Source organism: Streptopelia decaocto (assembly GCF_964273445.1).
Source record: "Streptopelia decaocto genome assembly, chromosome: 2".
Classification (NCBI taxonomy): Eukaryota; Metazoa; Chordata; class Aves; order Columbiformes; family Columbidae; genus Streptopelia; species Streptopelia decaocto.
In genome coordinates, this window is record NC_138655.1 from 4,947,601 (window position 1) to 4,973,501 (window position 25,901).

General features: G+C 44.3%; 1 protein-coding gene across 2 annotated transcripts in view; it reads left to right on the plus strand.

Moving 5' to 3' along the window:
• Positions 1-6,420: 6,420 nt before the first annotated feature.
• The window catches only part of PTK2 (protein tyrosine kinase 2), a 205,893-nt gene continuing 186,412 nt past the window's right edge, over positions 6,421-25,901 (plus strand). The window contains exons 1-2 of one of the 2 annotated variants that reach the window (XM_082045900.1): positions 6,448-6,582; positions 21,793-21,851. The gene's annotated coding sequence lies outside the window, so the exon portion shown is untranslated. Of the gene's footprint in view, positions 6,583-21,792; positions 21,852-25,901 lie in introns of both variants that reach the window. The other variant, XM_082045902.1, reaches the window with a different exon arrangement.

The following is a 25,901-nucleotide window of genomic DNA, read 5'->3' on the forward strand; positions in this document are numbered from 1 at the left end:
CCCAGCTGATAATTAGTTTTTTCACACCAAACTTTCTACCTGAAATTTCTTTCCTGATCCCGGGTAATTTTGCTGATTTCCCTTGGAGCTTTTCTTAAGAATTTATTTGTGTTTTGGTTTGGTTTGGTTTGGTTTTAACCCTCACCATGAAGAAGTTTCTTCTCAAATTTAAGTGGAACCTTTTGCGTTCCAGTTTGAACCCATTGCCCCTTGTCCTACCATTGGTTGTCACTGAGAAGAGCCTGGCTCCATCCTCCTGACACTCACCCTTTATTTATCTGTAACCATGAATGAGGTCACCCCTCAGTCTCCTCTTGTCCAGCTCCAGAGCCCCAGCTCCCTCAGCCTTTCCTCACACGGCAGATGCTCCACTCCCTTCAGCATCTTGGTTGCCCTGCGCTGGACTCTCTCCAGCAGTTCCCTGTCCTGCTGGAACTGAGGGGCCACAACTGGACACAATATTCCCGGTGTGGTCTCCCCAGGGCAGAGCAGAGGGGCAGGAGAACCTCTCTGACCTACTGACCATCCCCTTCTCATCCACCCCAGGTACCATTGGCTTCCTGGCCACAAGGGCCCAGTGCTGGCTCATGGTCACCCTGCTGTCCCCAGGACCCCCAGGTCCCTTTCCCCTACACTGCTCTCCAATGGGTCGTTCCCCACCTTATACTGGAACCTGGGGTTGTTCTGCCCAGATACAAGACTCTACACTTGCCCTTGTTCTATTTCATTGAATTTTTCCCCGCCCAGCTCTCCATCCTGTCCAGGTCTCTGATGGCAGCACAGCCTCTGCCGTGTCAGCCACTCCTCCCAGCTTGGTGTCATCAGCAAACTTGCTGACAGTCACTCTGTTCCCTCGTCCAAATCATTGACAAATATATTGAATAATATAGGCCCCAGTACTGACCTGTGAGGCACTGCACTAGATACTACGTGTTCCTGCTCTGGCGGGGGGATTGCACTGGATGATCTTTCGAGGTCCCTTCCAATCCCTGACATTCTGTGATTCTGTGTGTAATTAGAAAAACCTCCACCGGTGACTTTCCCTTCAGCTTCTACTCCAGACACTGTCCCAAAATTCTAATAAAATAGTTTGCCTTTTATTTTCATATTTAATCCAGAGAGAAGCAGAGATGTGTATATTAACATTATTAACATTTTAGTGCCTTTTATTGTTCAGCCATGAGGCTGCACTTACCAGTGTGCCCTTCATTGCTGTCACGTTCTCCAGCTGTGTGGCATTCTTCCCTGTAAAATGCAGGACCTGATCCCTCCGGGTAACCCATGAACCTACTGATTATATATAAAATTCCCATATGAATAAAAATTTCAGCATCAGGTTTGCAGCAGATTGTAACTCTGATAAGATAGGCACTGACATTTTATTTCTATCTACTTAAAAAATAGGTATTTACTATATATTTTTCCTTTATCAGTGTCAGAGTACTATGTAGGCTCCTTATGTATAGAGTTGGCATGGGCTGGGCAAATAATACCATTAAGTATTAAACTTAATGTCTTACCTTAATATTAATCAATAGATAATAAATTATAGGGGGTGATATCTTTTCCACCTACTAACAACCTCTATGTAGACAGAGCAGGTGAGGAAATTATTCTTGAGAATCAGAAGAAAACGGGGACCTTAGAAGACAAAGGTGCAAGTCACAACTTATAAAAGTTTAGCTATGTAAGGATTTAGGGTAATTACCTGGGCTCCTCTGTTGTTAATTGAGAAAAATAGGGGTGATGAGAGTGCGATTCATTGCATTTTCAATAGGTAGGATGGATGAGCTGCTGAAGAGCTTCATAGGCAACGAGCTTGGGTGACGCCCTGAAGATGGAGGGGGAAAAAAAGGCACCTAGAGACAGAGCGGAGAGTTTAATGTGATGATTGAAAACTTGATGATTGAAAGCGTCAAGAAACCAACAGAAAAATCCTCACCAGGACCTGAAATAGAGACTTGTCAGGAATTGCTACAAACCATCCATTTGATATATTATTTGGGGCTTGCCTTTATCCCATTAAAACTAATGGGAAAACTCCCAAAGACTTCAGACAGGTACTTGTTTTCCATATGAAAAACTACTAAAAACTATTAAAAGACTGAGCAGAAATATAAGAATTCACAATTCTACCATTGGTCCTGCTTTACTGCGTCTCCTCCATAAATCATCCACATATCTCTTAATAGTTTTTCCATCTGTAAAATGGAGAGAACTGGTACATTGATGTTGCTCAGAGAACCTGCAGAGGATAAACTTATAAAAACTCAGGAGTAGAAATTATTTATTAAAGCATGGATGTTTGAAAATGTACCTAAATAATGTTTATTAAACCTGGATATACAATCAATAGGATATGACAAAAAGTAGGTATGGCTACCACCTTGTATACATAGGATACAGCCCTGAAGAGGAGTTATTTGCTTTTAGGCTTGTTCACCTAGTGAATAATGTGTGAAATTGGCAACTCAAATACTGTCTCAGTTTCCCAGTGTAAAAAATGGGGATAACGAGCATCTTCCCAAGCTTGCTCAGAGGCCAGAGCACTTTGGCATCTGTGAACCAAGGCCAAGACAAAGGAATAATTATTAATAACTGGGATCAAATGCTTAGAAGGGCCATTTATTGCAATTCCCTGCTTTTGCTAACAACTATATAATAAACATTTATGATGCTCCATTTTCCCTTTCCAGTATTTATACCACCCCTTCCCTGTATATTAATCAGAAAACATGCTCCTGTTTTACTCATCCCGTTTTTACTATCCCAGTCCTCAAGAGCTTTCCATTTTTCCTGTGTGTTACTGCGAACATCTTCTTTGTTGATGTCTCCCAACTTTCTGTCATCGGTAATTTTAATCAGCACATTTTTACCTTTTCTGGCAAGAGCATCAAGTCATCCCAAGAGCAATAATTATAAAATAACCGAAGCCTGCCTTCTTTCTTTCTCTTTCTTTCTTTCTTTCTTTCTTTCTTTCTTTCTTTCTTTCTTTCTTTCTTTCTTTCTTTCTTTCTTTCTTTCTTTCTTTCTCTCTCTCTCTCTCTCTCTTTCTCTCTTTCTCTCTTCTCCTTCTCTCTCTTTCTCTCTTTCTCTCTTTCTCTCTTTCTCTCTTTCTTTCTTTCTCTCTCTCTTTCTCTCTCTCTTTCTCTCTCTCTTTCTCTCTCTCTTTCTCTCTCTCTCTCTTCTCATCTCTCTCTCTTTCTCTCTTCCTCTCTTTCTCTCTTTCTCTCTCTTTCTCTCTTCTCTCTCTCTTTCCTCTCTCTCTTTCTCTCTTTCTTTCTCTCTTTCTTTCTCTCTTTCTCTCTTTCTCTATTTCTTTCTCTCTTTCTCTCTCTCTTTCTCTCTCTCTTTCTCTCTTTCTCTCTTTCTTTCTCTCTTTCTTTCTTTCTCTCTTTCTCTCTTTCTCTCTCTCTTTCTCTCTTTCTCTCTTTCTCTCTCTCCTTCTCTCTTTCTCTCTCTCCTTCTCACTTTCCTTCTCTCTTTCTCTCTTTCTTTCTCTCTTTCTCTCTCTCTTTCTCTCTTTCTCTCTTTCTCTCTTTCTCTCTCTCCTTCTCTCTTTCTCTCTCTCCTTCTCACTTTCCTTCTCTCTTTCTCTCTCTTTCTCTCTCTCTTTCTTTCTCTCTTTTTCCTTCCTTCCTTCCTTCCTTCCTTCCTTCCTTCCTTCCTTCCTTCCTTCCTTCCTTCCTTCCTTCCTTCCTTCCTTCCTTCCTTCCTTCCTTCCTTCCTTCCTTCCTTCCTTCCTTCCTTCCTTCCTTCCTTCCTTCCTTCCTTCCTCCCTTCCTTCCTCCCTTCCTTCCTCCCTTCCTTCCTCCCTTCCTCCCTTCCTCCCTTCCTCCCTTCCTCCCTTCCTCCCTTCCTCCCTTCCTCCCTTCCTCCCTTCCCTTCCCCTTCCCTTCCCCTTCCCTTCCCTTCCCTTCCCTTCCCCTTCCCTTCCCCTTCCCTTCCACTTCCCTTCCCCTTCCCTTCCCCTTCCCTTCCCCTTCCCTTCCCCTTCCTTTCCCCTTCCCTTCCCCTTCCCTTCCCCTTGCCTTCCCTTCCCTTCCCTCCCCTCCCCTCCCCTCCCCTCCCCTCCCCTCCCCTCCCCTCTCTTTTCTTCTTTCTTCCTTTCTTTCCTTCTTTCCTCCTTCTTTCCTCCTTTCCTTCTTTCTGTTTCTCTCTTCCTTTCTCTCTTTCTCTCTAAGTCACTGAATCTCCCATTTTGTCAGTAACTACTCCAGTGCCCAAGCATTTCTATAAGAGACAGATAGGAATCCTATACGGTTTAAAAGGGAGTTTCTAGGACTTATTTTTATATGGTGCTAAATGCATCTCCATCACGTTCAGAGCTCACCTGGAGGATTGGATCCTCTAGGGGCTTGGGATATTTCAGGTGGGATTCACCTGAAAAATGGGATTTACAATCTAGGTCCCTACTTCTTTTGCAAGTATCCCTTGGGTTTCTTTATAGAGTCTGGAAAACTAATAAACATAGAGAAGTTTTAATAGTGTGACTTGTCCTACCCTGAAGGAAAGTACCCGTGACTGTATTGACTAGTTCTCTATCAACTGTAAAGGCAGCCCAACCAGGTGTGAATTTTTGAATTTTCAGGACTATAATTGAGGTGCTGGAGCGAGTTGAGAGAAGGGAACGGAGCTGGGGAAGGGGCTGGAGCACAAGTGTGATGGGAGCGGCTGAGGGACCTGGGGGGTTCAGCTGGAGAACAGGAGCTGAGGGGAGACCTTCTGATCTCTGAACTGCCTGAAAGGAGCTTGGAGCATGGAGGGGGTTGGTCTCTTCTCCCAGGTAACAAGTGACAGGATGAGAGGAAATGGCCTCAAGTTGCACCAGGGGAGGTTTAGATTGGATATTAAGGAAACATTTATTCCCAGAAAGGGTTGTCGTGCATTGGAACAGGCTGCCCAGGGCAGTGGTGGAGTCACCATCCCTGGAGAGGTTTAAAAGACACATAGATGAGGTTCTTAGGGACATGAGTTAGTGCCAGTGTTGAGTTATGGTGGGACTCGATCTTGAGGGTCTCTTCCAACCGAAATGATTCTATACTTCTATGAAATGCATTCCACCTCCAGTTTCCAGACACACCAGCAACTTCCAGAGATGAAGGTTTGGGATCTGCTCAAGCTCAGGCTGCCTGGGGTACAAAGAGCAAAAACTGAGCTCAACTGCCACTAGAGGTAAGCAATGGATTAACAGGAGCTTTTAAAATTACTATTCCATGTTTAGGTTATTAAATATACTCAGTGACTGACAAGCACGCAAACACTGTGGTCGCATATAAGTAAATACGCATGCATTTATTTGAAAGAGAATATCCTAGTGTTGAAACAAGAGAAAAAATATGCCAAGCAGTGCCACCGTGGAAACAAAGCGAGGCCAGAGGTCACAGAGTCTGTGTGAGCCGTTTTCAGCCTCCAAGCAGCTGGGACACCTGTTCATAGATGAAAGAATCAGTTCAGTTGGAAGAGACCCTCAGGATCACAGAATCCCAGGATGTCAGGGGTTGGAAGGGGCCTGGAAAGCTCATCCAGTGCAATCCCCCCATGGAGCAGGAACACCCAGATGAGGTTACACAGGAAGGTGTCCAGGCGGGTTGGAATGTCTGCACAGAAGGAGACTCCACAACCTCCCTGGGCAGCCTGGGCCAGGCTCTGCCACCCTCACCAGGAAGAAGTTTCTTCTCAAATTTAAGTGGAACTTCCTGTGTTCCAGTTTGTACCCATTATCCCTTGTCCTATCATTGGTTGTCACCGAGAAGAGCCTGGCTCCATCCTCCTGACACTCCCCCTTTATATATCTGTAACCATGAATGAGGTCACCCCTCAGTCTCCTCTTGTCCAGCTCCAGAGCCCCAGCTCCCTCAGCCTTTCCTCACACGGGAGATGCTCCACTCCCTTCAGCATCTTTGTTGCCCTGCGCTGGACTCTCTCCAGCAGTTCCCTGTCCTGCTGGAACTGAGGGATCACCGAGTCCAACCATAACCCGACTATCGTACTAAACCATGTCCCTAGGAACCTTTTGATGAGCGGGGAGACAGCGGGGACACGAGCTTGCGAGCTGCTTCTGAATGGTGGAGTGAGGATAAGGGGTTAAACTTTCCCTTTTCCACCGGCTCCTCAGGGGCTGCGCCGCCTCGGGGAAAGCGGGAAGAGCCCCCGAGGCCGGCGAGGTGCCGCCGCCCGCCCCGCCGCCATCCCCCGGCCGCCCCGACGGGATCCCAGGCGGCGACTGACGGGCTGGAGCCACCTGAGCCCCGCGCCTGCGCAGGCGGGACGGGGCGGCTCCCCCCGGGCTGAGGGGCGGCAGCCTGACCCCCCCCCATCCCCCGCAGCCATGTTAGTGTGGGGAGCGAACCGGGGAGGGAGGGGAGGGCAGCCGCCATCCCATGGTGCAGCGCGCCGGGAGGGCGGGGGAGCGGCCTGGAGTGGCCGGGGCGGGCGGGCAGCGGAGCAGCCGCCGCGCTGATCCACCGGGAGCGGGCGGCAGCCGGGCGGCCTCCGCAGCCGGCGCTGGCGGGGACGTCTCCGCCGCTTCTCCGCCTCTCCCCCGCCGGGAGCCGGCCGGAGGCGGCTGCCCGCAGCGCGGTGAGTGCGGGCGGCGGGGCTGCGTGAGGAGCGGCTGAGGGGGCGAGGGGGGCGGGCGGGTGAGGCGCGGCGGCCCCAACTTACATAACGGGGTGTGGGGAGAGGGGACGGCGGGGAGGCGGCTTCTCCTGCCGTGTGACGGCGGCTCCTCAGGGAAAGAGCCGCCCGTTTCTCCTGTATCCCTCGGGAGGGGCTGCCTGGAGACCCCCCCGGGGCACGCGTGTGGTACACGCCCGGGGGGGCTGCGAGCGAAGGGCTCCGGCCGACCCGCCGGACGGGGCTGGGGATGCGGGCAGAGCCGCTTCCCTCCCCGCGGTGCCTGCGAGGAGCCCCGTGGGGAGGGTGGGAAGGGAACGGGAGAAGAGGCTGCGGGGAGAGGTCAGCTGGGGCACCGCCTGCCCCTTCCCCGCCCCGGGGCTGTGCCGGGCGGCCCCGCTCCCCGCACCCGGCCCCGCTCCCCGCGCCCGGGCCGGTCCCGCCGGATGTGCCCGCAGGCGGCCCCGTCGGTGCTGGGGCTCGGCCGGGCGGAGCGGGACGGTCCGTAAAGTAAACAAAGGGCAAGGGAAGGGAGGAGATGGGGGTGTCCCCTCGCCGCCGGGGTTGCCCCTTCCTCCCCCAGCCGGGCTGCTCAATCTGTGCTCGCCTCGTACAGCCCGGGGTGGGGAAGTGGTTGAGGTTGGTTCTTTTTGTGCATTTTGGGGTTTTTTTTTGGTTTGTTCTGTTAGTGCTCTCGCTGCAGTGGAGGGTTGTTTCATCCGAAGAGAAGCGGGGTCATACACACACTCCTTGGGGTCTCACACATGCGCTTTTTGGGTCCCCCACACGGTGTTTCTTTGGGGTCCCCCACCTTCTCTCTTTGGTCACACGTTTTAACCCAGAGCTACCTCCCTAAATCCCTTCCTAAACCCCTGTCGTCGAAGGGGGAGCAAGTGTTGCTCAGGCTTTTGATCGACCCAGCTGGTGCCGCAGAAGTTGGATTAGATGGACCCTTTGCACTTCGTGAAGAAACTTGATATTTTTTGGTGGTTGTTTTCTGGTTGTAAACCTGGTTTTTGGAGTATAGTGAGCCTTGTTTCTGCAGCTGTACCTGAGTATCTTTCTCCTCAACACCCTGGGACTGATTTTGAAGAGTGTGCCATGTGTTGCCATTTTTCACATCCATTCTCCTTCCAAACCTTTACTCAGATGATGCTTTTTTGGAACAAGTGGTTAGTCTTTGATTTCCCTTTATGTTTTTTTCCTGGCTCCAAGACTGTTCACCCTATATTTTCTGTGTTAGTCGTATATTTTCTGTGTTAGCTGACTTGCAGTCAGTCTTGTTTAAGTGCTCTGAAATCAAAGCATATCCCATAGGCCTTAGAACCACCGTTGGACTCTTGCAGCATCGGCTCAGTTTTTGGCAGTTTGACTTGAAAACCAGTAGTGCTGTAGTAAATGCATTGAACAAGAAATTCACCTGAAAGGAGAAATGCTTGGGGGCTCGTATTGAAGTATTTAATATAAGTTTTAGCTTAAAAGTGAAGGGGAATTGTAGCGTCCCTTAAAAATTCAGACTCCTTTTGGCCTTTGGTTGCTTAATGTCTTTATTTTCCCCTGTGGTAATTGGAAAAGTCCCACATTCCTCAAAGCTAATCTGCCTTTATCATCTCTGGTTCTATGAAACCTGGGTAAGGTCAAGAGCATAACTGGATTGGGGCCAGAGAATATTAAATGTTACACGGTTATTCAGAACAGCTTGTTATCTTACCCATGTTGTGCATGTCCGAAATTCCACCCCTTCCTTTCCCCACCCAGCGTCTTTTTTGTTACCTCTGAAATCAGGCTGTTATTTTACCTCCTATCTTTGCCGGAACACCTTTGCCCGTATAGTGTGATTTGCAGGATGGGGGCCACAATCTTTGGGTTTTGTAAAGCACGATTGATAGCTGAGATCCCGTAAAGAATGTATATGTGTACGTTTGAGGTAGGACCCTGCGCAGTATATTTAATTGACCTAAAATCTGAGGTGCTCTTAATAAAACAAACCAAAAAAAGACCCAAAAGAGGGAGGAGACACTAGTTGCTGGGAAACGCTTTCTCTCACAGAACCGTGAACTATTCACCAAGAGCGAAACAGTTCTGAAATTAATTAGTCTTTTGTGCTATTATGTCTTAAATGCAGTTTTTGTGGCCCATGGCTTGGGTTGGTGTTTGTGTTGGTTGACCTTTGATTTTGCGGGGAGGTTAAAATGTGCACAGAAAAGGAAGATGACATGGTACTTAACTTGTCAGAGGCTCTGAGCTTTATTTGGCCGCAGCCTTAGGTATTATTACAAGTACTAAGCATGTGTGGTTGACATAGCAATCAACTAGTATTTTATTGGGGTATTTAATCCAGAAATGAATATTCTTAGCGCTCTTGAATGTGTTATTTGCTGAAGTAGCTTTAAAACTTGTTTCAACATCAATATGTTTAGTGCTGTAACTTTGCTTCAAAGTATGTTACATGTTGTGGAAATAAAATAAAATGTGATGGTTTAATATACGGTGACTGATAGTTGAATGGGGGAACCTTGGGTTTGTAAATTCCACCAAGCTAACAGATATTTGGTGGGGATTAGAGTGGGAGGGAAAAGTGCTTTTTGGAGGTTAAGTAGTGAACCAGGTGGCTTTGATAGTTTAGGAGCTTATTTTCTATTTTTCAATATATATATAAATGTGTTTTTTCAGTAGGAGGGTAACTCAAGAAACTGAGCGTCTCTGGAAACAAGAAGTTGTTTCTTGCCATTTGTATAACAAAATGATTGTTTTCTTCCTCCGGTTCGCATTGCCATGTGTTGTGGTACCATCTTTCATGCGATATAACATTCATAATAACAATACAGGTTATTCCCATTCCTTTTATATCCTCTCAAGATTTTTTGACAAGTCTTTTTCACCATGACAGAACTTTGTGTCCTCAAAGTAGAGTTTTAAAGTACATTGTGTTGCTGGTTGTGCTTCAGTATATGTATTCACTTAAAGGTTTTCCACAGGTACCTGTGCTGGTGTTTAAACAAAAGTCACCTTTGCAGAATACTGGTAACTAACTAGGTTGTAGTTTTGCTGTGCAATCTGTATATGCAGATCTTGTATGTTCTTGGTCTTAACTTGAACACTTGTAGCTTTACATTTCATGTAGATAATTGCATATAGCGCCTCCATATTCTGGATGCGTTTCAATATATTGATAAAATGTACTTAGAGAGGACACTCTTATGCTAGAATTTGTACTCTAGGTTTGTTTTTTGTTACATCTACCACTCTTGGAAAACATGGGGTTTATTCACTTCTTACCAATAAGCCCCTGAGTCTTCATTACAGAGAGTTGTCAATGAAAGCTCAAGTGTGGCGCTGCTATTTCGCCCTTTCTGATGTGGTTCCCGGACTAAATCTGGTTTTCCTCTCATGTTAATTGTGAAGTTCCAAGTTCTGAGTAACATGAAAACGTGGACATGTGGACTTAATTTCTCAAAAAGGTTTTAATTATAGGATTTGAAAAACTGCAAGAAACAAGCCCCTGCTGTAGCACTTTGCGCTCTCGTACAGAACGATTGCAGGAATTATTTAGGAACGCTCTAAACCCCTTAATTTTGAATCTGCTTCCTTAGCACCTGAACTACAGTGATTGTCTTCCTGAATGATGATTTTTACTAAAAGCGGTCATTTTATTTTTTGAAGCGTTCAAGAAAACTGTGGGACTTAATACAGATTAATGCAAGGTTAGGGTGTGTAAATGGTGAGGGATTTTTCGGGTGTCTTGTATATACCTGACACTTAAACCTCAGCAGCTCAGTGCATTCCAGTGGCGTTCAGTGTGGTTTATTGCATCTGTTAGACTTGAAAGAATGGGAAATTAAATGGAAAATTGATAGATATCTGGGTTTAAATAGTCTTTTTAGCGTAGGAAAGGAAGAGCTTGTGTGGAGATGATCAAGTAGACGTTTCTAAAAGCTCTCGGTGTCGTGCCCTGCTCTAAATTCAGGCAGTTGGTGGCTGATGAGATGAACTGTTGGACAAACTGGCTATTTATGGACTGAACAGCTTAAAAAATGGCAGGTTTATGTTTTCCTCTCACCCTTTATTTTTAAACTTCATGTTCTCTCTGCCGTGTAAACTTCCTAAGGTGGGAGTTTGTTGCTTGTTCCTGACACTGGGGTGCAAGTCTTGCAACTGGTGGGGACTTTACAGGGTAGCACTTGAAATCTAGAGATGCCCATCACTAGTGTCATAGATTAAGAAGAAACTGGAGAATAGTTTCTGAAATATGTTCTACGAGGTTTGAATGCGATTTCTGTCAAGTACAAACCAGAATGGAAGACAGAAATAACAAAAGCTGAAGGCGACAGGCGTTGCTAGAGAGAACATCTGATTTGCTCGCATCAGCGTTAATTGTGGTTACGTCGAGATTTCCTTCAGCTCCACAGCGGAACTGGTAGAACTCTCCTGTATTGGATTTCCTTTGTCCCCTAGGACTTCAAGCCTTTCCTTATTATGATTTTTCCACCCTGTAACTCTCTGCATTGATCCTCTGCCCCTTTTTTAACCATGTTCAGAGCAGAAGGGGCGTGTAGAAAAAGTTTAAATAGTTTTTCTTAGTTTCGTATTGCATTGAAGAATTTTTTTGGGGGGCTGTTTTTTTATTTATATATATTTTTTTCTTCTAGGAAGGGTCCGGAACTCTGGTTTCGTTTTGCTGCAGGCTTCTAACTTCAAACAATAGGTCAATTTAGAACTTGTAATGATTATTCTTGACCCTCTCCCTGCCCGTGTAACTGTAATTTAACTCATTTGAAGACCCTGCACTAATTTCATTCCTTTTGCCCCAAAGTTTGCAAGCACAATATGTGTATCAGTTATCCCGGGGACAGCACCACGAGATGATGGAATTTTGCCGCTATCGCTCTGGGTATGTTGCCGAACAATAAATATAGAAGCATATAGACGATGTATGTTGGGGGTTGTCGTGACGGAGGCCAGAGGGCTCTGCTGGCTCCTTCCTGCTGCCAACCTTGGGCTCCTCCATTGTTTGCCCGCACCAGAAAATGTGCAATTCCTGCTTTTGTTTGCTTTGGTTCGGGGGAGGGAAGGGGGAGCAGAACATCCCAGGCTCTAAAGTCTCTTTGGAAGGCAGAGAGAGTTTTTCCTTTAGTCCCATTGAAGTTCCTGGGAAGGAATCAGCAGCAGCTGATTTTTTTTGATATATTCTTTTAATATGGGAAGAAGGAGCTGTTGCTCTTTCCTGTTCTTTTGAGTTGCAAGGAGGCAGCAGAAATCTAGTTTAGCTGAAGCTCAAAATGAGCTAAATAACATATTTTGGAGAGCTGAGTGCACCTCTTCAACCAGGTACCCAACTCTTTTTTAGGCCTTTCTTAATGCTACGATGACAGTTTATAGATACTGACTATTGCACCTGCCATAGATTATAAGGTCTCCATTCCATCAGCATTTGATAATTAGTTTTCTAGTGTTGCCTTCAAGATTACTACTACAGAAGGTATTTGTAAGAGACTTATAAATCCCAATTTCTGAGTTATACCCGGCGATGGGTATTTATATCAATCAGTCAATGCCTATTTCACCCTGTCTGGTTTAGGTTTTATGTTCAGCATGAACGCTGAGGAGAGTTTGTCCTTGGTAAAACCCTGTGACATTGAGGTTCAGGAAGTCCGTGATCTTTTAAAGAGAATTTCCTCTTAGTGATTTTAGGCAATCTTTTAAATTAGTGTTCTATGAAAGGCAGCACGAAAGCATAAAATCTTCTGTTGTTTTCTTATTTTCACATGGGTATTTATTCCCGATTTCCTTTTTTTGCACTGGGCAGCTGTGATTTTTCTGTCCTTTGAGAGAAAAATTGTCTGTGTTCTCATTTGGAGTAGCGGAGTTTTTATTGCCCACTTTTCTCAAAGGTTAATACAAAACGGATTAAAAAGCTTGTTTAAAACCTTTTTATTTTTGGTTATTTAACCAAGCTATTCCCCATCTTTTTCCCTGCTATTTCTAATATACTCATCGTTCTTTTATCCCTGCTTATGCCTCAGTTTTTAGCTGTCTCGTCCTTGGGCCCATTTGCTCCTTTGCTGATGCTCCTGTGCAGCGGCAGCTGTTGAAAGCCAAGTTACTTCTTCAGAACTGGGCAGGAACACACAAAGTTATCACGTGTAACAGGTACCTTCAGAATTCAGTTGCTTGAACTTACTTGCTGGAAGGAATTAAGAGTATTCCTTTATTTTTGTATTAGTCCTTATCTCCCTTTCTTCACCTGTGCCAGCAAGTTCCAGAACTTGGAGGAGGTTTTCTTGTGTTTTTGCCAGTTCCTTGGACCTCTCGTGCCTGATACCGCTGATTTTTGTTAACCAGTGGTGGAAAGAGATATACAAGATAATAATAAATAATAAGATGTAGACATTAACACCTCGGGAACACGTTTAACTTTCCGTTTAGCTATAGATTTATTCAACATGACTGTAGATTAGGGTAGCAGCAAATGATCATTGAAGCTTAAAGAATAAGTACCAAGGCCTCAAAGTTGTTCTGAAACAATTTATTTTCAGGGAATACTGTTCAATGTAATGTATGGATGAGATGGGAAACATTGATACAAACAGTATTGGAAGTCAGGAGGCAAGAATTTTATTTCTATTTCTAATTTATTGTTTTTCCTTTTGGTGTTGACTGAACTAATTTATCTGCTGTGCTGTTGTTGATTCCCCTTTGAAATAAGGCCAATGTGTTGCTCAGGCTTCATCCACTGGCATATAAACGCATAGCAATTCTCAAACACTTTCTGTAAGGGGGGTTTCAAGTGCCAAAAAGTACAAACCACGATGTTGAATCAAAGTTTTTCATTTAAGGTGCCATCGTCCTGCTTGAAATGAACCTTGGCATGTCTATTGTTATTAATTCACCGTTGTCAGTGGACTTGTTAACCTTTCACAATGCTGGGCTCAGGGCTGCATTTGTATTTATTAAATAAAATGCGTTTTATTTAATGAGGGGGAACAAAAGCTGGTGGATAATACGTAGATAAAAATGTGTGTCTCTCTGAGATGGGCCAGAAGTTGGAGGGTTTTAATCTCCTTTCTGTTCTTCCTCTGGTGTAACAGCACCATTGTAGGAAACACTGCTAATTGACAGCTGAAGAAGTAATTTGGAATTTTTCTCGGCTCTCATTTTCCATTTCAGGCTTAAACACGATATCCTAGAGGCTTCGAAATTCCACTTGGTTTATTAATTGTCATTTGCACTGTAGTTTGTATAAATCACAAAGCTGGTTGTTTTTTGTGCTTGTTCTGATGCCCCGCAGCTCCCCAGCCCCTTCCTGCTCTGTATTTTGTGCCGTTTGAATTTTATTGCTCTAATATGTGCTCAGAATGGACTGTTTCAAGCTCTAGAAGAGGCCCAGGTTACTGATTGATTAGCGCTCAGGTTGTGATTAACCTTGCGCGGAAAGAAATAGAAATACTTGGAATAATCATTCTACTGAATTCAGTCCAGGAAGGATTTAGTGCGAGTGCTGCGTTCAGTTTTGGGCGCTGCACATCGAGGAAGGATTTTCTTCTCTTTTGGATGCTTTCAGTAGCACATCAGGTGCCTGAAGAATATGACACACAAGAGTTGAGCAAATGAAGATGTTAACTTGTTGTCTTCTTGGAGTCTTAAGTTGTTCATGTGCATTGAACACAAGCCCTATGGGGAGAGGCTGAGGGAGCTGGGCTTGTTTAGTCTGGAGAAGAGGAGGCTTAGAGCTGAGCTCAGCACTCTCTGGAACTACCTGAAGGGCAGTTCTAGCCAGGTGGGGATTGGTCTCTTCTCCCAGGCATCAGCAATAGGACAAGGGGCCATGGGCTTCAACTCTGCCAGGGGAAATTGAGGCTGGAGATTAGAAAGCAATTCTGTGCAGAGAGAGTGGTCAGGCATTGGAATGGCTGCCCAGGGAGGTGCTGGACTCACCGGCCCTGGAGGTTTTTAAGCTGAGATTGGCCATGGCACTTAGTGCCATGATCTAGTCAATGGACTGGAGTTGGACCAAGGGTTGGACTGGATGATCTCTGAGGTCTTTTCCAACCCAGTCGATTCTGTGATTCTGTGATTAGGCTGCTACAAGGTAGTAGAAGGTAAAGGCTTATGGGGGTAAAACGATAAATAATTGACCTTAATAGTAGAACTGAAGACTTGAGTTACTTACTTGGGGAGGGAGACTTCTAAAAATAAGAGTAACAAACCGTTAGAATAGATTAGGGAGGGGGGGCTTGTCACTGACACTCTTTAAGAACAAATTAGACATCTGTCAGAAAGGAAATGTTGTTTATCCCGACCTCAGGAGTGGCAGATTGACAAGGTGACCTCTCGAGTCCCATCCAGCACCAATTATAGTGACGCTGACAGGTAAAAAACATCGAGTTTTTATTTCCAGGTTCACGCCGATGGTCAAAAGGTATTTGTTCAGTAATCCCAGCAACTAATAGTGTTCTCTGAGCTCTTGTTATCTTGGTAACTGTTGCCTGAGACTCTGCAGCTTTGATGTAGCATCTTGTATTTTCTTTGTGGAATGTTATTCTCGGTTATGGTTTTAAAGGTCAGGGAGAGAAGATCCTTTCTGTGAATGAAACTGCTGTGCTTTTCTGTAGATGCAGATATTACCTAGATGTGGCTTGAAAAACAGCATTATGAACTGGTTACTGGTGAATTTATACTTGTCTTCCACTCTTTAATATGATAGCTTGTGTTTCGATGCTGCACCAGTAGGCTTCCCCTTAATTGTAACTTGGATGAATCTGCTTTAAAGCAAGTCAAAATATTGCAGAGCGTTTTGTCACAGCGGGAGAAAGTCACCAGTGAGGAATTAAGTGATCTTTGGTGCAAGTATTTACGGAGACAGATGAAAACATGGTATGCATGGCTGGCTCTGCTTGTACAACCGATATTAATGATGCACCCCGCACGTGAGATGTTGCTGATGAACCAATAAACTCATTGATTGGGTTGCTGTTTAAAGAATAGGGGAAAATTCAGAGGCGGGAGCTGCTGGGATTAACATTTTAGTGCTACGTTTGGCTTTTGGGAAGCCTCTGAATTTAAAGGTGGAGCTGAGAGCGCGTTTGTGCGATGTATATAAACTCTTGTAAGCTGTTTGCTGTGGCCTAGGGAGCTAAAAGTTGTTTAAAAATATACCCATGTGGTGTGAAGGCAATGGGAAGCTGCTTTTTCATCACCTGCAATGAATTCTGCTGAATCGGTTGTAAAAGTACTTAGTCAGACTAGATGCTTAATCTTCATTATCAGGATAATCTGATGCATTTGAGATTTAAGTGGATTTCTTGTCTTTGGAAGTGGCAGGATTTTGGCTGTGGGAGAGGTCTCTCCTCCTAAGGAGGAGGATAGCATTGTTATATATTATACATGGTGCATATATGCCGTGCATACATATATAAATTGATTTGGACATATTAATTAGTGCTTATCAGGAAAAAACAATCCATTTCCATTAGTGAATAATATTCCCTTTATTTTGCCCGCATCTTTTGATGGTGCAGTTTAAGGATTGAAGTTCATAAGAGAAATAGGGGGAAAACGTCTATGGCACGTGCTTTTATTGTGGGAATATTCTGTTCTGTATCCTCTTGAATGTTTTCTGATATTAGATTGAATTTATTACTTGTATTTCTTGGGTTCTATATGGAAACAAAAAGAACTTAGAGCCTCTGTAAAACCTGGGTGAAGAATGGAGTCAAAAGGAGCGGGATATAGCACTAAGTACACCGCTGTTCCATCTTCTGCCCGGAGTTTGTGTCAATGTTTCATTTTTATAATAAATTAAGCTTTAGTACTCTGGATTTCATTCCCTACACAAAATGAATAAACGACCGAGCAGATTTCTTCAGCAGATGAGGCACTTTTAGAAGAAGATGGTGTGCGGTATGAGCGATTAATCCTCTGATGGGGATTTAAATGGCGGCCAGTCACTAGTGGTGTCCCCCAGGGGTCAGTGTTGGGTCCCGTCCTGTTTAACATCTTTATTGATGATTTAGATGAGGGGATTGAGACCATCATCAGCAAATTGGCTGATGACACCAAGTTGGGAGGGAGTGTCGACCTGCGGGAAGGCAGGAGGGCTCTGCAGAGGGATCTGGATAGACTGGAAAAATGGGCTGATTCCAGTGGGATGAAGTTCAACAAGGCCAAGTGCCGGGTGCTGCACTTTGGCCACAACAACCCCCTGCAGCGCTCCAGGCTGGCACAGAGTGGCTGGAGAGCAGTCAGGCAGAAAGGGACCTGGGGGACTAATGGACAGGAAGCTCAACATGAGCCACCAGTGTGCCCAGGTGGCCAAGAAGGCCAATGGTGTCCTGTCCTGTATCCAAACCAGCGTGGTCAGCAGGACAAGGGCAGTGATCCTTCCCCTGTGCTCTGCACTGGGGAGGCCACACCTGGAGTATTGTGTTCAGTTCTGGGCCCCTCAGCTCAGGAAAGAGATTGAAGTGCTGGAGTGGGTCCAGAGAAGAGCAACAAGACCGGGGAAGGGATTTGACCACATGCCCTGGGGGGAGAGGCTGAGGGAGCTGGGCTTGTTTAGTCTGGAGAAGAGGAGGCTTAGAGCTGAGCTCAGCACTCTCTAGAACTACCTGAAGGGCAGTTCTAGCCAGGTGGGGATTGGGCTCTTCTCCCAGGCATCAGCAATAGGACAAGGGGCCATGGGCTTCAACTCTGCCAGGGGAAATTGAGGCTGGAGATTAGAAAGCAATTCTGTGCAGAGAGAGTGGTCAGGCATTGGAATGGCTGCCCAGGGAGGTGCTGGACTCACCGGCCCTGGAGGTTTTTAAGCTGAGATTGGACATGGCACTTAGTGCCATGATCTAGTCAATGGACTGGAGTTGGACCGAGGGTTGGACTGGGTGATCTCTGAGGTCTTTTCCAACCTAGTTGATTCTGTGAAGGGAAAGTTTAGTTGTATCGTAGGCTACAAAGGGAGAGTTTGTGTGGCTTCATTTTACAACTGAATCAGGTTTTTCTTTTCTTAAAGGCAAACAAAACCTTTAAAGTGTTTAATAATCTGAGTTGTGGACGTACAGGATTCCCTTCCTAGGAGGCAAATTGTGGAGTTCTCTAAGTCGTATTACAGCAAGCAGGACATCACGATGTGGAACTATTGGGAAGGGTGAAAACAGATGTACGTGAAGGACAATTGCTTTAATAACTTATTCTTGAAGTTGATAGAAGTAGGAAAATAAGGCAAGACTGAGTTGAGAAGAGTTTTGGAAAGGCAGGATGAACATAGTGAATCTCCACACAGGATTTGAAGCGGAGCCAGAATGAAATGGGGAGGGGGAAACTGTGGTGCCCGAGTGCAAATAATGTGAGCACTTAATGCCCAGCTGTCACTTGAAATGGGATCGTTTTTTCGACTGAGTGTGTGTCACAGCGGTTTTAAATGTTATTGTGTTGTGTTCTGTTGTTAATTTTTTTATAGCCGATATTGTATGATGGCCCTTACGGATAGGAGGTGATAGTAAATATGGACTCTTATTTTGTGGTGGTTTTAATATGATATAGAAGTGAGATCTTACTCAAGCTTGTATTTCTTCCCCCAGTTAAAAGGATGGTATTAAAAGTGTCAGGTGCTGGGGCTGACAGTGGCCGCATGGATGCGTTTTGTGGTGAAATGTGTGTGTTGGGATTACAATGCCTGTTTCTCCATCTGTACAATAACTGTATTTTAGATCATGGTTTGGTACCCAGCTACCATTAACCTCATTGCTCGATGTGTAGAGAAGCTGTGTATAAACATTTTTTAAGCAAGATATAGAAGAACATCTAAAAACCTGTACGTACTGTATAACTGTGAGGGACAATAACATTGCAGGTAAATTAATTATAATTATGTCTCGTCTCTCCTAAAGAAAATACTGTGTCTAGAAACTCTTCTGGCAATGCTCTTGAAGTCTTTCCTGTATGGATCCTGCTATGAAGAGTATATTAATGAAATAATGAGAAAAAGAGGACAAGTTTTCTTGAAAAGGATGATCAAAGAGCATTAGAGGTAGCTGTATATGGAGGTTTAGATCTAGAAGTAAAATGCTCCATATTTTAATTGAAAAGCAGGTAGGATTATGTGTGATTTTTAACAGGAAAATAAGATACCCTGTTTCCACCCAAATAAAACATGGTCTTATAATAATTTTTGCTCCAAGAGATGTGTTAGGGCTTATTTTCGGGGAAAGTCTTATTTTTACATGAACAACAGTCTACAGTTATTCTTGAACAAAAAAACCCCAATGTTTACTCAAGTATAGTCATGTCATCACATTCCTGAAAAATCATGCTAGGGCTTATTTTCGGGGCAGGTCTTATTTTCAGGAAACTGGGTAATACGGAGTGACAGATAAAACTGGGTAGGAAAGTGAAACAAATAAAACTCGACCAAATAACCTACTTAGAGTCAGTTGGAAAAAGTCTAAAAAGGAATCATTTTCCCCTACAAAAAACTGTGTTAAACTTACCATGTAAGTAGTGTTAGTTTCCTCAAAATCTTTCCCTAGTGGAGAAAGGTAGAAAACCTTCAAAAGCTCTGAAAAATTTCCCCTTCCCCCCCAGGAGATGTATTTGTGGTTTGATTTACTTTAAAGAAACCATCTTGTTTACATACAAAAACTTGAAATAAAAGCACCATATTTTGCTCATCCCAAACCACTTTTTATGTTTAATCTCCTTTTGACGGCTTTAGAAGCTTTCAACCTTTATCCCAATTAGAACGAGACTAATTGACACTTTAAGAAGTGTTCCTGGTCAGACTGGAGTTGAGCACAGGATGGTTCTTGCCACCACTTCCTTCCTGAGGAATTGATGGAGTAAATCTGTAAGTAACCTGGGGAGGTGACACTTGGCAGAGTCTCCCACAGCATCCTCACAGCTAAACTGAGGGATTGTGATCTGGATGATCGGGTGGTGAGGTGACTGTGAACTGGCTGAAGGGAAGAAGCCAGAGAGTCGTGGTCAATGGGGCAGAGTCCAGTTGAGGCCTGTATCCAGTGCAGTGCCTCAGGGGCAGTGCTGGGCCTGTACTATTCAATATATTCATCAATGATTTGGACGAGGGAATAGAGTGACTGTCAGCAAGTTTGCTGATGACACCAAGCTGGGAGGAGTGGCTGACACGGCAGAGGCTGTGCTGCCATCAGAGACCTGGACAGGATGGAGAGCTGGGCGGGGAAAAATTGAATGAAATAGAACAAGGGCAAGTGTAGAGTCTTGTATCTGGGCAGGAACAACCCCAGGTTCCAGTATAAGTTGGGGAACGAGCTGTTGGAGAGCAGTGTAGGGGAAAGGGACCTGGGGGTCCTGGGGACAGCAGGATGACCATGAGCCAGCACTGGGCCCTTGTGGCCAGGAAGGCCAATGGTACCTGGGGTGGATGAGAAGGGGGTGGTCAGTAGGTCAGAGAGGTTCTCCTGCCCCTCTACTCTGCCCTGGGGAGACCACACCTGGAATATCGTGTCCAGTTGTGGCCCCTCAGTTCCAGCAGGACAGGGAACTGCTGGAGAGAGTCCAGCGCAGGGCAACCAAGATGCTGAAGGGAGTGGAGCATCTCCCGTGTGAGGAAAGGCTGAGGGAGCTGGGGCTCTGGAGCTGGAGAAGAGGAGACTGAGGGGTGACCTCATTCATGGTAACAGATATATAAAGGGTGAGTGTCAGGAGGATGGAGCCAGGCTCTTCTCAGTGACAACCAATGATAGGACAAGGAGTAATAGGTTCAAACTGGAACACAAGAGGCTCCACTTAAATTTGAGAAGAAACTTCTTCCTGGTGAGGGTGGCAGAGCCTGGCCCAGGCTGCCCAGGGAGGTTGTGGAGTCTCCTTCTGTGCAGACATTCCAACCCGCCTGGACACCTTCCTGTGTAACCTCATCTGGGTGTTCCTGCTCCATGGGGGGATTGCACTGGATGAGCTTTCCAGGTCCCTTCTGATCCCTAAAAAAACCAAACAAAAAACAAACAAACAAACATAAAACAGAAAAAATGTGAACCTGGCAATAGCTGTTGGTGAAAGGGAGATGAAATAATCTCATTTTTTGGATCATTTCCCACCGTGTTACTCTCGTAATGACCAGAAGAGACTCCCCTTTTCCTGTGCTCTGGAGTTTCTGTCCTGTCCAACATCACATCACAGTAGCATGCGTTTGTACATTGAATTTTACACACATGGGTGGTTCTATTGGAAATCAGTGGCATAACTTAGCATGCTTGTGTTTGCATTATTGATGCCTAAGCAATTAAGAGAATATTTTCCAGTGTTTGTGTTTGGTGCATTTTCGATGTTGCGTATAAGTCCCATGATATTACACACACGATTATTTTAACAAATGCTTCGCTGGTGCTATTGACGCAACTTCCCATAGCGGGAAAAGGTCGGTGCTTGGAAATGAAAAGTAGCTTTTGCCTTATAGGAAAACGTCTTTATTTTAATCAATAACTGCGCAGGCTTCTCAATCTGAGAAACAGCCTCATGGTGATTTCCCTTCTCAGAATGGACTTTGTCAGGATGTCGTTCCCATTGTGTTAATCATTGGTGTGTTCACAAAATATCCCAAATCGTGACTAGTTCCCTAAAAATACTCAGAGCAGACATGATTCCGGGGAAAGCTGCTCAGTCTAATGTAGATAGCGGGACAACCGGCTGATTTAACAGATCCTGTATTCACTTTAAAATCGGTATTTTGAGGCAGTGCCACCATAAACCAGTTCAAGTTCTCAGCGATATTTTTCCCAATGGTATGAACATGTGTTTTGGGTGAGTGTCTGTGGTTAATTTTTCTGACTTTCTTGTACATATTGGAGTATTTTCTTTTTTTCTTTAGTTTATTATAGCTTAGATGCACAGTTAAAAATCTCAGCACAGTTTCTCTGAACTTTTTAATGTGACTTTATCTCATTAGATTCTCTTGAGTTCAAACACAAGCTTCTACTTGTACAAACTTGTGATGTGTTGTGGCTTTTTTTTGTTGTTTTTTTAAAATTAATTTTATTTTTCCCCATTCTAAGGTCTTCCAGCTAAATAACATGCGCTTGTAAAGCAGGCCGTGTACTGCGGCTCCTTTGGGCAGTTATCATAATATTAAGAATATCAGTGAATTGTGTTTAAGTTGGTTGGGTATTTGACTCCAGAAAATATCCTCATCAATTCTGTTTCTTGCAGGTTTCATGTTTCATCCCGTGTTGAGCCCCCGCTGCTGAGAGCTGGAAAATCTTCTTAAGGTGAGTGGAACAGCTGCTGATTTCACTTCTGCACAAGGTTTTATTCTGGGTAAAACATTTCAAAGTTGTTGCTGTTCTTTCCTTGTAATTATTGTTGAAAATCCAGACTTTTAAACAGTGAATGTTAAAACGGAATTCCCTGGTTTATCTTTTTCGCAGCAGGTGATTTATTGTGTAGGGGAGGAATTTTGAAGGTGTTTTCTCGCCAATCAAAACCACTTAGCCGGGGATGGTCTGACCGAACTGACGTGCTGGCTTCGGAGCAAAATATATATATGTGAAAATGTATGTGTATGTGAAAATGTATTTTCACATTCTGCTTTTTTGTAGTACAGAATATTCCATTTTGAGCAAAATCTTCACTACAGGGACATTTGGCCTCATCTGAAATAGTTTTGCTATAAGCAGAAGTATAGAGAGAAGTAACCACAATACTATTTGTGTCATAGGAACCTATTTCTGCTCTTTTGTGGTTTTTGAGTCCTTGTGCTCTCCCTCTTCTCCCAGGGTCAGTGGTTTTACTTGCAAACTTCACTCTTATTCCTCAGTATACTTGGTATTTCTGCCTTGTGCTTTTATTGGTGTTGACAAATATAGATGCTTGGAATATTCTCACGTTTGCGTGTGGCTGGAACAACTTGGATCCATTATTATTATTATTATTTATTATTATTATTTTCTGTCTTGACGTGATCTACCTTGACTTGAGTAAGGTATTTGACAGTCTCCCACAGCATCCTCACAGCTGAACTGAGGGAGTGCGGTCTGGACGATCGGGTGGTGAGGTGAATGTGAACTGGCTGAAGGGAAGAAGCCAGAGAGTCGTGGTCAATGGGGCAGAGTCCAGTTGAGGCCTGTATCCAGTGCAGTGCCTCAGGGGCAGTGCTGGGCCTGTACTATTCAATATATTCATCAATGATTTGGACGAGGGAATAGAGTGACTGTCAGCAAGTTTGCTGGTGACACCAAGCTGGGAGGAGTGGCTGACACGGCAGAGGCTGTGCTGCCATCAGAGACCTGGACAGGATGGAGAGCTGGGCGGGGAAAAATTGAATGAAATAGAACAAGGGCAAGTGTAGAGTCTTGTATGTGGGCAGAACAACCCCAGGTTCCAGTATAAGTTGGGGAACGAGCTGTTGGAGAGCAGTGTAGGGGAAAGGGACCTGGGGGTCCTGGGGACAGCAGGGTGACCATGAGCCAGCACTGGGCCCTTGTGGCCAGGAAGGCCAATGGTACCTGGGGTGGATGAGAAGGGGGTGGTCAGTAGGTCAGAGAGGTTCTCCTGCCCCTCTACTCTGCCCTGGGGAGACCACACCTGGAATATTGTGTCCAGTTGTGGCCTCTCAGTTCCAGCAGGACAGGGAACTGCTGGAGAGAGTCCAGCGCAGGGCAACCAAGATGCTGAAGGGAGTGGAGCATCTCCCGTGTGAGGAAAGGCTGAGGGAGCTGGGGCTCTGGAGCTGGACAAGAGGAGACTGAGGGGTGACCTCATTCATGGTTACAGATATATAAAGGGTGAGTGTCAGGAGGATGGAGCCAGGCTCTTCTCGGTGACAACCAATGATAGGACAAGGAGTAATAGGTTCAAACTGGAACACAAGAGGCTCCACTTAAATTTGAGAAGAAACTTCTTCCTGGTGAGGGTGGCAGAGCCTGGCCCAGGCTGCCCAGGGAGGTTGTGGAGTCTCCTTCTGTGCAGACATTCCAACCCGCCTGGACACCTTCCTGTGTAACCTCATCTGGGTGTTCCTGCTCCATGGGGGGATTGCACTGGATGAGCTTTCCAGGTCCCTTCCAACCCCTGACATTCTGGGATTCTGTGCCTCTGCTCCGTATTTTCACCTTCATGAAACACCAGTGGGTCGTGTAGCACATCCTGACTATCTCAATTTTCTGGGGTAAATGTCTTTATTTTGCAGTAGCTTTTTCACTTCTTCCTTCATGAACAGTCTGGATGTTACTCAGCTTCTCTTAAGCTTCAATTTTCACATTTATGGTGACTAATTGCTTCTCATTTCTAATTTCTCCCTTCCCTTTTCTGCTATGGGATGATGTTTCTATTATGCAATTAGTTTTTTCCATGGAATTCCATTTACTTTCACCCCTCTGAGGAACAAGTTGAGTCATTTAAAAATAGTTTTGTCACTTGAAGTGAAAAAAAAAACGAAGTACTTTAGTTGGAACAAAAAGCACTAGTATTATATTTTTATCAATTAATTTATTTATCAATTTATTACCTATAAAAGCCTCCAAATCAGACCTGCGACTTCAGGTATTTTACGCTTCCTTTCATTTGGTTTGACCCTTGCAAAGGAGCAGCAATGGCTCTCATGATTTTGCAGGCAAAAAAGCACATTTGTATGTTTTATGAACCATTTGTTCCTTGGAGCAGACGGTTTTTCAAAGGTTGTGGTGACTCATATCCTGGTCAAACCATGATAGCGAAGTATTTATGAGTTTCTTAGGTAAATATCTTCCCGGATAAGCAACCCTGTGAATAACAAGACCATGGAATATAATGGAGAATAAAAAGAAGAAACAGTGGAAGATCCTAAATGTAAATTGCAAGTACTTGTGACTTGGCAGGTTTACATTGTACGTGTATATTTGGGAGGAGGAAAAAATTAGTGCTACTTACTGTTTGCATTTTTAACACCAATTTCAAATACTGGAATGACAGTTTCAACAGAAAATCATAGTGAGTCTCTTGCTTACCCAGCTGCTTTATAAACTGTTATTGTAAGTCGTGTATTCATGTTGCAAAAATTCAAGCTCCCATGTGTATCACAATGGTGTTTTCATCCCCATACTTTGTTTTGTGGAACCACGACCTTGTTTGGGACCAAAAATACATTAATACCTGTGTATTCATTGCAGTTGTCCAACCCTTTTCTTACAGGATGGGTTTTCCCTGTTAAGTTTGCCGTGGTTAGTGATTTTTAGTGTATTACAAGGAGTGAATTTAGGATGAAAGGTTTCAGTTTTAGGTGATTGTGGAAAACTAAATGACTCCGTTAACATCATCCAGAAACACTGAATGTGTAGATGGCACTGAACTACTTCAGCTCATAATGTATTTTGTCTTCTTCCTAGTTATTTACTGATTATTTATTAGTGGGTGAGGAAGACATGTATCAACAGGAATGGATTATGAGCAACAGTTGTGTTTAGCTTTGTAATTCTGACTTTTCAGGCCGCTGAATCGGTGCAGGGGTTCTGTGCGTAGAAGTAGATGTCATTGGACAGGTATTTACTGTCTGTTTTCAAAGAATTTAATTGATGGCAGGTGGTGCCAGCACTTCCACCTACCAACAGCTTCCAAAACATCTTCTCCTGGTTGTATCCCTATTGCAAGTGCCATCGGATGTGCTCCGACTTGATGGTTTTATTTCAGTTGGAATTAAACTAGTGTTTGATGAGCGACCTTGTTGTATCCAGCATAGTTTAAAAACAGCATGGCAGATGGAGAAATTAATGTATCTTTTTCTCTCTCGCAGGAAGAAACGCTTTTCTAAAGAAATCCTAAAGGTCCGTGTTTTCTGTAGATTTGGGATGCGTTGCGTGGAATCTTGTTTTAATTCATTCATCTTCCAATCCCTGACATTCTGTGATTCTGTGCAATTCTGTGATTTCAATTTGCACTTTAAACTGTAAAGAATAACCACTCCGTTCTCAAGCGTCAAGATAATTAACACATATTGCATCTCACCAATAACACCTGTGAGCTTCGAGCTCCTCCTGGCTTCTGAAAGCGGAGTTTAATAAAACCTCAGCCGCTCTGAGTTATCTCGGAATACGTTACCAAGGTAGAACGAAGTAAGAGTTTTACTCATCCCTTTAGTCTGTATACCAAACAAATTGGTTTTCTTCATCCCAGCCCTGCAAGCACACATTAAATCTGTGCAACCGTGTAAATATGTTGAAATCAGTAGTTCTTATATCTGAAGTCAAGCATGTCTATCCATGGGGGGGGGTTTAGCCATTATGGTGATGGGTTCTTAATTATAGTCATAATGAAGGTGGGTACGACCTGTTTTATTAGTCTAAAAA